A 12,357-nucleotide genomic window follows, 5' to 3' on the forward strand; every position below is an offset into this window, starting at 1 on the left:
CAGGGGCAAGCAGTGGGGGACCGGCGCCCCCTGAAAATCACACTCCTGCAGTGACCTAAGAAACGGGTCTATGGCAAACACATACAGTAATGGACTCAGTGGGCAACCTTGTCTCACCCCTGCCTCAACCCTGAAAGCATCACCCTGCCAACCATTAATCAGAGGAAAGCTCTCCGCCTCACGGTACAAAGTTCTCAGCCAATCCACAAATTGTCCCGGAATACCGTACTTTGTCAAAGTCGCCCATAGATACTCATGGTCTACTCTGTCAAAGGCCTTAGCCTGGTCAAGACTCACAACATATCTCCCACACCTCAGAGCTTTACATCTCTCAAACATCTCCCTTATCGAGATAACTGCTCCAGAGATGTTCCGCCCTTTAACTGTGCCAAACTGTGAGCCTGCCAACAGTGCCGGGGACAAACAAACTAATCTAGAGAACAGAATTTTTGCAAGAATCTTCCTATCGACATTCAAGAGGGCAATCGGCCTCCAGTTCTTGATGTCACTAGGCTCTTTACCTTTAGACAGCAGGATCAGGGAGGACACTCTCATGGATGGAGGCATCAGGTGGTTTTCTAGACTAGTTTTGTATACATCCACGAGAATTGGTGCCAAGAGGTCTCGGAATTTCTTATAGAACTCAGCTGTAATCCCATCTGGACCTGGTGCCTTCTTCAGATGTAACTTATCTATGGCCTCTTTCACCTCTTCCACTGTTAACTCTGCTGTCAAAGGAGAAAAGTCCAAATCATTAGTATCAGGACCTGGAGTTGCCTCCAAGAATTGAGCCACCTTCTCTCTATCCAAAACCTTCTTCTGAAACAAGTCAGCATAGTAAGTTCTCACCACCCCCAGGATACCCTCCCGAGACTCCTGTAACACACCCTGGGAGTCAGTGAGACCTGTGACCGATTTATTTGCCACCCGCTCCCTGCAATTCTCAAAAGGATCCGGAGCCCCTAAGGACCCATAATCCCGTTCAAGAACCAGGGATGTATACCTGCGGTACTGATACTGACTGATCTCAGATTTCAGCCGGTCAATCTTCTGTTGGTTATCCCCGCCCGCCGAATAGAGTGACTCTAATTCTTTCCGCAGCCTGAGATACTGGCTATATTTACTCTTCCCCTTCTTAACTGACAGTCTCCTTAAGAGGGATCTGATCTCCTCCTTGACATCCTCCCACCAGTCTGCCATGTTGTCATAAAACACCACTCTCTCAAGCTGGTTCTGAAATAGAGAGTGGACACAACTCCGGACACAGTCATCGTCCAAGAGGCTGGAATTGAGCTTCCATAGGCCTCTCCCAATATCAGGGCGTTTTGTGGAGCCCAAGCAAAAATACAAAGCCAGATGGTCAGAATAAGGGACTGTCTTTTCACTTTTCTCACTAACATGCTCAGCGGGACTGACCAGAGCTAAGTCTATCCGACTGCATCTACCAGCGCAGGAGTAAGTGAATTTTGGTTTCCTACCACCCTCAGTAAACACATCAGACAGACCAGCCTGTGAAATAATTCTGCTTAAGACCTTGCAGTCCCTGGTGAGAGGCCGACCAGTAGGTCTGTCACTGGATGACATGGTGGCATTGAAGTCCCCTGCCATGACTACCGGAACAGATGTAAACAAGTACTGCTTGACTTCATCAAACAGACGTGCCCTTTCAATCACCGACTGCGGTGGACCATAGATATTAATGAGTCGGAGCCTTCTGCCTCGGATGGTAACTTCTAAAACCAGGCACCTCCCCATCAGAACCTCAGTGAATCTGTGTATGGTGACATCAGGGGTGTTAAACAGTATAGAAACCCCGGCATAAGGCTCCACAGCCAGAGACCAGAAGGACGGGCCAGATTTCCATTCTCTCTCTGCTTCTCGTATTAGTCCTAAAGTATTTAAACGGGTTTCTTGTAAGAAATAGACATCGGCATCAAGATATCTCAGATGTTCATACACTGCGTGTCTTGTCCTCCTTGCTCGGATGCTATTCACATTACTAGAGATAACTTTAAGATAGAAACCTGCCATCAGAACAACTAGGAATATGAGAAACAGAGAGATGGGCCCCATTGTCATAGATCAGAGTCAGAGGTGTCCTGGTGACCAGCTGTTTCCATGTCTGATTCGGACTGCCCCTCATCTCGGTGGGGTCTCCTCTTATTGGGAGGATCGCCCTCTGGTTCATCCTCATACTCCGCCATCATTCGTGAGAGTTCTCTGTCTAGTTCTGCTTCTCCGTCTGACTCTGATAGGACACTAAATCTATTCCCCGTTGCAGTGACCTCGCCTGCACTACTTACTCTCATCTTTGTGGGCTTTTCTACCGTGGTCCACTCACCCTCAGGCTTACGGCTGGCTTTATCCTTCTTCCTCCTTTTATTATTGTTGGATGATCGGGCAGGAGAAGAGACGACCACTGAGGGTTGTACAACCTGCTCGACAACCTCCATGGTCGTCTCAATGGGACCTGACTCGGCCTGGTCTTGGGTGGTATCACCTGTATGTGGTTGAGGCTCCGCCTCCGTGACTACTGACCCTGACAATAGCGCCTCCTCCTCCTCCTGTATGTCATCAGCCGCTGCCAGCAAGTCCTCATCAGGGCTATCCTTACAGATGTTATGCCAGGCATCAGGACAATCTCTGTGGGGGTGACCGATCCGACCGCACAGGTTACACCTAATGCTTTGGCATGTGGCACTCACGTGGCCCATTTCATTACATAGGCTACACTTTACCATGGAGCATACACTGGCCACATGGCCGGCCTTCCCACACTTGAAGCACCGGCGAGGCTGACCCGCATAGAAGCAGATCCCTTTTTCTCGGCCTATAAAGAACGAATTGGGCAGATGTTGGGTTATGTTGTTCTGCTGACGCAACTTCACCAGGACCCTCCACCCACCGGTCCAGACCCCGTCTTCATCCCTGTTCTTACTAAGATCGGACATGAGGTCACAATGCCTCCTGAGCCAGATGACTATGTCCTGAGGGGGAACGGCTTCATTCCAAAATACAATTGTGACAGAGGCTGTATCTGGCCTAGAGATGGGGATGAAACTGAACTTATCCCAACCTTCCGTATCTCTCAACCTGGTGAGATTGGCCCAGAACCGGTCCAGATCAGACATCAGCTTAAAACTAACATCATACCCCTGGCGGTCAGGAAGGTTTATGACGGCCAGGATATCAGTCGGCACAAAGCCCATCTGGGTACATAGGAGCTCTCGGACCACAAACCTCCTATCCGGCAGATCCTCCTTGGCACCTCCGTGCCTAAACCTGACTACATTCCTCCTCCTGAAAGCCTGGCCTGTATAACTGGAGTTTGATGCAAAAGATGGAGCACCGCGGCTCCAGGCATTCCCTGAGGAGGTACGGCCGGATCCGCCATCTTGGCGTGTTTGTGGGCGCTGTGTGGGCTGCTGAGCACCTGTACCATGTGGTTCTGCTACTGTGCGAGTATCCAGAGGGGGAAAGTCCTGCACACTGGACTGTCCTGTGTCCGCCCCACCATCAACCTCTATGTCTGCAATATCACCAGACTCCAGAGACTGGACTGCAGAGGGGTCTGACGCCATAGATAGTGAAGGATCCCCCCCAGAAACACCTTCCCCTGCTGGGCCGTTATCACATACAGGAATATCCATAATATCAGGCACATTAGTCAGACAATCAGCGGCAGCAGAGTCCTGCACAGCAGAGTCCACATTAGTATTATAGTCAGCGGCAGCAGAGTCCTGCATAGCAGAGTCCATATTACCACTACAGTCAGCGGCAGCAGAGTCCTGCACAACAGAGTCCACAACCTGTAACCCCAAATATGTTACTCCCCCAGTACCTTCAGGTAAGAGTCCATAGTCCTGCTGCAATGACTTGTCTCCTGGGACTTGTGGTGTCTGCACAGCTGCTACTTCATTACCATTAGGCAGGGGTCCATGACCTGGTTGCAAAGTGCTGGTTGCTGGGACTTGTGGTGCCTTGCTGAGAATTGCTGCAGGTTTTTGCTGTTGCTGAACACTGGTCGCTTTCCCGTACAAATTCCCTTCCTTAAAAGGGAAACTTGCTGGCTGCAGAACTGGTTTTACATGGGACTGCTGGCTGCCACCTTGAGAGGGTTCAGACCCAGCTTTAGCACAAGGTGATGGTGACTTCTGGTATTCCTGGAACCGCTGCTGGTTTCTGTACGATTCTCCCACCGGTCCCATTTGCTCCAGTACAGTCTCGGTCTCCCGTACGTTCTCGGCGAGCTCTTTCGCCAGTGCGCTCAGCTTCCTGTCCAGTAACACCAGTTTCTCAGGGCATGCAGACTTTTTTAGATTATACGCACATTCAATCTGTCTCTGCAGATATATTTTACTGGCCTTCAATGTCTCCAGTCGCTTGACCAGTGCTGGTATCTCATCTGCCAGGCGCAGTTCTGGTGCTCGCTCAGTAGCTGTGACAGTCTGTGCATTGTTGGAAAGCTTTGCAGGTTGGTTACCCCCAGTATGGCTTCTGGTTGGTGTAGCCTGTGATTTCTGACATGCTACGGCTGTTGTCACTGCCATGGGCCCACAATGTCCAGACTGGGGACTATGTCCCAGTTTATTTCCAGTGACTGTACTGCTGGTACCTTGAAGCTTCCCCGCTGGTCTCCCTTTGATCTCCTCCACTGCCTTCACTACATTTTTGTAGTTACCGCTTCCAGATCTTGTCCGCTCAGACCGTACCAATACAGACTGCTGCATGTTCTCCTGCATGGTCTGCTTCTCCAGGGATGTTCTCCTCTGTCTGCAGGAGGGTGGGGTGGACTGGACACCTGCAACCTGCAATGGAGTCTGCACAGGCTGCAAAGTTTGCTCCTTACATTCAACCATTTTGCTTGGTTGTTGCACCGTACTACTGCTTGCTTCCGTTACTTCTTCCTTTACAACTTTCTTCCCATCTTGGCTTGCTGCACTAGGACTGCTGACACACTGGACACGATTCCCATTACTGGGGACTTTAGGATTTCCATCCATTTTTTTAGTTGTCTGGGAATTGCTTCCCAGAGAAGGCCTTGGAGCCTGGGCCTTGGCAGGGGAACTTCCCCACCCAGGGTGGCCCCGCCCTGGGCTATCTCCAGACATCAGGAGCCTCAGGAGAGCTACAAAAACACGTCCTCACAGCTAGGAGGTAGTATTATAGTAGTTATATTCTTGTACATAGGAGGTAGTATTATAGTAGTTATATTCTTGTACATAGGAGGTAGTATTATAGTAGTTATATTCTTGTACATAGGAGGTAGTATTATAGTAGTTATATTCTTGTACATAGGAGTAGTATTATAGTAGTTATATTCTTGTACATAGGAGCAGTATTATAGTAGTTATATTCTTGTACATAGTGGCAGTATTATAGTAGTTATATTCTTGTACATAGGAGTAGTATTATAGTAGTTATATTCTTGTACATAGTGGCAGTATTATAGTAGTTATATTCTTGTACATAGGAGTAGTATTATAGTAGTTATATTCTTATACATAGGAGTAGTATTATAGTACTTATATTCTTGTACATAGGAGGTAGTATTATAGTACTTATATTCTTGTACATAGGAGGTAGTATTATAGTAGTTATATTCTTGTACATAGGAGGTAGTATTATAGTAGTTATATTCTTGTACATAGGAGTAGTATTATAGTAGTTATATTCTTATACATAGGAGTAGTATTATAGTACTTATATTCTTGTACATAGGAGGTAGTATTATAGTAGTTATATTCTTGTACATAGGAGGTAGTATTATAGTAGTTATATTCTTGTACATAGGAGTAGTATTGTAGTAGTTATATTCTTGTACATAGGAGGTAGTATTATAGTAGTTATATTCTTGTACATAGGAGTAGTATTATAGTAGTTATATTCTTGTACATAGGGGGCAGTATTATAGTAGTTATATTCTTGTACATAGGAGTAGTATTGTAGTAGTTATATTCTTGTACATAGGAGGCAGTATTATAGTAGTTATATTCTTGTACATAGGAGGTAGTATTATAGTAGTTATATTCTTGTACATAGGAGGTAGTATTATAGTAGTTATATTCTTGTACATAGGAGCAGTATTATAGTAGTTATATTCTTATACATAGGAGTAGTATTGTAGTAGTTATATTCTTGTACATAGGAGGCAGTATTATAGTAGTTATATTCTTGTACATAGGAGTAGTATTATAGTAGTTATATTCTTGTACATAGGAGGCAGTATTATAGTAGTTATATTCTTGTACATAGGAGTAGTATTATAGTAGTTATATTCTTGTACATAGGAGTAGTATTATAGTAGTTATATTCTTGTACATAGGAGCAGTATTATAGTAGTTATATTCTTGTACATAGGAGCAGTATTATAGTAGTTATATTCTTGTACATAGGAGTAGTATTATAGTAGTTATATTCTTGTACATAGGAGGTAGTATTATAGTAGTTATATTCTTGTACATAGGAGGTAGTATTATAGTAGTTATATTCTTGTACATAGGAGCAGTATTATAGTAGTTATATTCTTGTACATAGGAGGTAGTATTATAGTAGTTATATTCTTGTACATAGGAGTAGTATTATAGTAGTTATATTCTTGTACATAGGAGCAGTATTATAGTAGTTATATTCTTGTACATAGGAGGTAGTATTATAATAGTTATATTCTTGTACATAGGAACAGTATTATAGTAGTTATATTCTTGTACATAGGAGCAGTATTATAGTAGTTATATTCTTGTACATAGGGGGCAATATTATAGTAGTTATATTCTTGTACATAGGAGCAGTATTATAGTAGTTATATTCCTGTACATAGGGGGCAGTATTATAGTAGTTATATTCTTGTACATAGGAGCAGTATTATAGTAGTTATATTCTTGTACATAGTGGCAGTATTATAGTAGTTATATTCTTGTACATAGGAGTAGTATTATAGTAGTTATATTCTTGTACATAGTGGCAGTATTATAGTAGTTATATTCTTGTACATAGGAGTAGTATTATAGTAGTTATATTCTTGTACATAGGAGCAGTATTATAGTAGTTATATTCTTGTACATAGGAGCAGTGTTATAGTAGTTATATTCTTGTACATAGGAGCAGTATTATAGTAGTTATATTCTTGTACATAGGAGCAGTATTATAGTAGTTATATTCTTGTACATAGGAGGTAGTATTATAGTAGTTATATTCTTGTACATAGGAGTAGTATTATAGTAGTTATATTCTTGTACATAGGAGTAGTATTATAGTAGTTATATTCTTGTACATAGGAGCAGTATTATAGTAGTTATATTCTTGTACATAGGAGCAGTATTATAGTAGTTATATTCTTGTACATAGGAGTAGTATTATAGTAGTTATATTCTTGTACATAGGAGGTAGTATTATAGTAGTTATATTCTTGTACATAGGAGGTAGTATTATAGTAGTTATATTCTTGTACATAGGAGCAGTATTATAGTAGTTATATTCTTGTACATAGGAGGTAGTATTATAGTAGTTATATTCTTGTACATAGGAGTAGTATTATAGTAGTTATATTCTTGTACATAGGAGCAGTATTATAGTAGTTATATTCTTGTACATAGGAGGTAGTATTATAATAGTTATATTCTTGTACATAGGAACAGTATTATAGTAGTTATATTCTTGTACATAGGAGCAGTATTATAGTAGTTATATTCTTGTACATAGGGGGCAATATTATAGTAGTTATATTCTTGTACATAGGAGCAGTATTATAGTAGTTATATTCCTGTACATAGGGGGCAGTATTATAGTAGTTATATTCTTGTACATAGGAGCAGTATTATAGTAGTTATATTCTTGTACATAGTGGCAGTATTATAGTAGTTATATTCTTGTACATAGGAGTAGTATTATAGTAGTTATATTCTTGTACATAGTGGCAGTATTATAGTAGTTATATTCTTGTACATAGGAGTAGTATTATAGTAGTTATATTCTTGTACATAGGAGCAGTATTATAGTAGTTATATTCTTGTACATAGGAGCAGTGTTATAGTAGTTATATTCTTGTACATAGGAGCAGTATTATAGTAGTTATATTCTTGTACATAGGAGCAGTATTATAGTAGTTATATTCTTGTACATAGGAGGTAGTATTATAGTAGTTATATTCTTGTACATAGGAGTAGTATTATAGTAGTTATATTCTTGTACATAGGAGCAGTATTATAGTAGTTATATTCTTGTACATAGGAGTAGTATTATAGTAGTTATATTCTTGTACATAGGAGCAGTATTATAGTAGTTATATTCTTGTACATAGGAGCAGTATTATAGTAGTTATATTCTTGTACATAGGAGTAGTGTTATAGTAGTTATATTCTTGTACATAGGAGCAGTATTATAGTAGTTATATTCTTGTACATAGGAGCAGTATTATAGTAGTTATATTCTTGTACATAGGAGGTAGTATTATAGTAGTTATATTCTTGTACATAGGAGGTAGTATTATAGTAGTTATATTCTTGTACATAGGAGGTAGTATTATAGTAGTTATATTCTTGTACATAGGAGTAGTGTTATAGTAGTTATATTCTTGTACATAGGAGCAGTATTATAGTAGTTATATTCTTGTACATAGGAGTAGTGTTATAGTAGTTATATTCTTGTACATAGGAGCAGTATTATAGTAGTTATATTCTTGTACATAGGAGGTAGTATTATAGTAGTTATATTCTTGTACATAGGAGTAGTATTATAGTAGTTATATTTTTGTATATAGGGGCAGTATTAGTGATATTCTTGCACATACATTCTCATCGGAGGACCTCTTCTATTATACTAATTGGACTAACATAGGGTCACATTCTTAATCAATAATATTTTGACTGTCCTGTGAACTACACAATTGTGGTTTCCGTACCTTTCGGTGCATTCAGGGTCAAAGAATTAGGAATCAAATATTGCTAAGTACAAAGGTGTCTGAGCTACACGGTTCCTATAAAATACTTTCTCCTGGGGGTTTTCACTTATATTATAAAACCTTCTCGTCCAAAGATAAATAAGAAAACGGTGCAGCACAAATCCAGCAGAAGACAAGGAGCGAAATAACTCCAAGCCTGGAGGGATATGGGTTTATGTAATCCTTCAGGGATGAGAGCTGAACTCTTGCCGTTATATTAGCTGTGAACACTACAGGCGCTCTAATGCCGGTTCTTACTGTGGGATCATCAGGAACAACAATGAAGATCTGCCGAGACAGCAGAGGGAGGATAAATACGGAATGTATTACATAACAGTGAGATCCCCGCATCCTCCACCACGGGGTATCACAAGTTTGTCTATCCATACACCACATATTTGGAATACTAATGTGGATGGGGGGGCATCCATATGTATGACCAGCAGGTGGGGCACTCTCTGGTACTAGCTGCTGGACACCCCAGATGTTAGTCACAGCAGATCGCTTGCATCCTGGAGACTTGAATAATGTATAACATGGCTGCTCATTGGAGGTGAATGTCTCTGTGATGAGGTTACTGGGCCTTCTACTGTTAGGGGACACAACACTGGGGTCTCTGTCACGGTTATGGGATTTTTGTGGTAGTCGTTGTTATGTGGGAACTGTAGATATGAATGTTATTGGGTCACTAAGGTTGTCACTATTAAGACCAAAAATAGTAGTCACTTTGTGGGGTGTTGGGTATTAGTCATTATAATGGGGGGCTGTGTTAGTGTAATGAAGGTTCTGGGGTAGTCACTTATGGGGGGCTGTGTATTAGTCATTACTATGGGGGGCTATGTTAGTGTTATAGGGGTTCTGGGGTAGTCAGTTATGGGGGCTGTGTATTAGTCATTATTATGGGGCTGTATTGATGTAATGGAGGCTCTGGGGTAGTCAATTTGTGGGGTGTTGTATATTAATTATTATTATTATGAAGGCTGTGTTATGTGTTAGTGTAATGGGGTATCTGTGGTAGTTAGTTATGGGGGGTGGTGTATTAGTCATTATTAGGGACGACGACTAGTGTGATGGGGCTCTGTGGTGGTCAATTAGTGGGGGCTGTGTAGTAGTAATGGGGGCTCTGTGGTGGTCACTGTAGGGGGCTGTGTAATAGTAAAGGGGGGGCTGTGGTGGTCACTGTGGGGGGCTGTGTAGTAATAATGGGGGCTCTGTGGTGGTCACTGTGGGGGGCTGTGTAGTAATAATGGGGGCTCTGTGGTGGTCACTGTGGGGGGCTGTGTAGTAATAATGGGGGCTCTGTGGTGGTCACTGTGGGGGGCTATGAAGTAATAATGGGGGCTCTGTAGTGGTCACTGTGGGGGGCTGTGTAATAGTAATGGGGGCTCTGTGGTGATCAGTAAGTTGGGGCTGTGTAGTAATAATGGGGGCTCTGTGGTGGTCAGTGTAGGGGGCTGTGTAATAGTAATTGGGGCTCTGTGGTGGTCAGTTAGTGGGGGGCTGTGTAGTAGTAATGGGGGCTCTGTGGTGGTCACTGTGGGGGGCTGTGTAGTAATAATGGGGGCTCTGTGGTGGTCAATTAGTGGGGGCTGTGTAGTAGTAATGGGGGCTCTGTGGTGGTCACTGTGGGGGGCTGTGTAGTAGTAATGGGGGCTCTGTGGTGGTCACTGTAGGGGGCTGTGTAATAGTAATGGGGGCTCTGTGGTGGTCAGTTAGTGGGGGGCTGTGTAGTAGTAATGGGGGCTCTGTGGTGGTCAGTGTAGGGGGCTGTGTAATAGTAATGGGGGCTCTGTGGTGGTCAATTAGTGGGGGCTGTGTAGTAGTAATGGGGGCTCTGTGGTGGTCACTGTGGGGGGCTGTGTAGTAGTAATGGGGGCTCTGTGGTGGTCACTGTAGGGGGCTGTGTAATAGTAAAGGGGGGGCTGTGGTGGTCACTGTGGGGGGCTGTGTAGTAATAATGGGGGCTCTGTGGTGGACAATTAGTGGGGGGCTGTGTAGTAGTAATGGGGGCTCTGTGGTGGTCACTGTGGGGGTTGTGTAGTAGTAATGGGGGCTCTGTGGTGGTCAGTGTAGGGGGCTGTGTAATAGTAATGGGGGCTCTGTAGTGGTCAGTTAGTGGGGGGCTGTGTAGTAGTAATGGGGGCTCTGTGGTGGTCACTGTGGGGGGCTGTGTAGTAGTAATGGGGGCTCTGTGGTGGTCACTGTGGCGGGCTGTGTAGTAGTAATGGGGGCTCTGTGGTGGTCACTGTGGGGGGCTGTGTAGTAGTAATGGGGGCTCCGTGGTGGTCACTGTGGGGGGCTGTGTAGTAGTAATGGGGGCTCTGTGGTGGTCACTGTGGGGGGCTATGTAGTAATAATGGCGGCTCTGTGGTGGTCACTGTGGGGGGGGGCTGTGTAGTAATAATAGGGGCTCTGTGGTGGTCACTGTGGGGGGCTGTGTAGTAGCAATGGAGGCTCTGTGGTGGTCACTGTGGGGGGCTGTGTAGTAGTAATGGGGGCTCTGTGGTGGTCACTGTGGGGGGCTGTGTAGTAGTAATGGGGGCTCTGTGGTGGTCACTGTGGGGGGCTGTGTAGTAGTAATGGGGGCTCTGTGGTGGTCACTGTGGGGGGCTGTGTAGTAGTAATGGGGGCTCTGTGGTGGTCACTGTGGGGGGCTATGTAGTAATAATGGCGGCTCTGTGGTGGTCACTGTGGGGGGGCTGTGTAGTAATAATGGGGGCTCTGTGGTGGTCACTGTGGGGGGCTGTGTAGTAGTAATGGAGGCTCTGTGGTGGTCACTGTGGGGGTTGTGTAATAGTAATGGAGGCTCTGTGGTGGTCACTGTGGGGGCTGTGTAATAGTAATGGGGGCTCTGCGGTGGTCACTGTGGGGGGCTGTGTAGTAATAATAGGGGCTCTGTGGTGGTCACTATGGGGGGGGCTGTGTAGTAATAATGGCGGCTCTGTGGTGGTCAGTAAGTGGGGGGCTGTGTAGTAGTAATGGGGGCTCTGTGGTGGTCACTGTGGGGGGCTGTGTAGTAGTAATGGGGGCTCTGTGGTGGTTACTGTGGGGGTTGTGTAGTAGTAATGGGGGCTCTGGTGGTCAGTGTAGGGGGCTGTGTAATAGTAATGGGGGCTCTGTAGTGGTCAGTTAGTGGGGGGCTGTGTAGTAGTAATGGGGGCTCTGTGGTGGTCACTGTGGGGGGCTGTGTAGTAGTAATGGGGGCACTGTGGTGGTCACTGTGGGGGTTGTGTAGTAGTAATGTGGGCTCTGTTGTGGTCACTGTGGGGGGCTGTGTAGTAGTAATGGAGGCTCTGTGGTGGTCAGTAAGTGGGGGCTGTGTAGTAGTAATGGGGGCTCTGTGGTGGTCACTGTGGGGGGCTGTGTAGTAGTAATGGAGGATCTGTGGTGGTCAGTAAGTGGGGGCTGTGTAGTAGTAA

Source organism: Leptodactylus fuscus, chromosome 2 (assembly GCF_031893055.1).
Source record: "Leptodactylus fuscus isolate aLepFus1 chromosome 2, aLepFus1.hap2, whole genome shotgun sequence".
NCBI lineage: Eukaryota > Metazoa > Chordata > Amphibia > Anura > Leptodactylidae > Leptodactylus > Leptodactylus fuscus.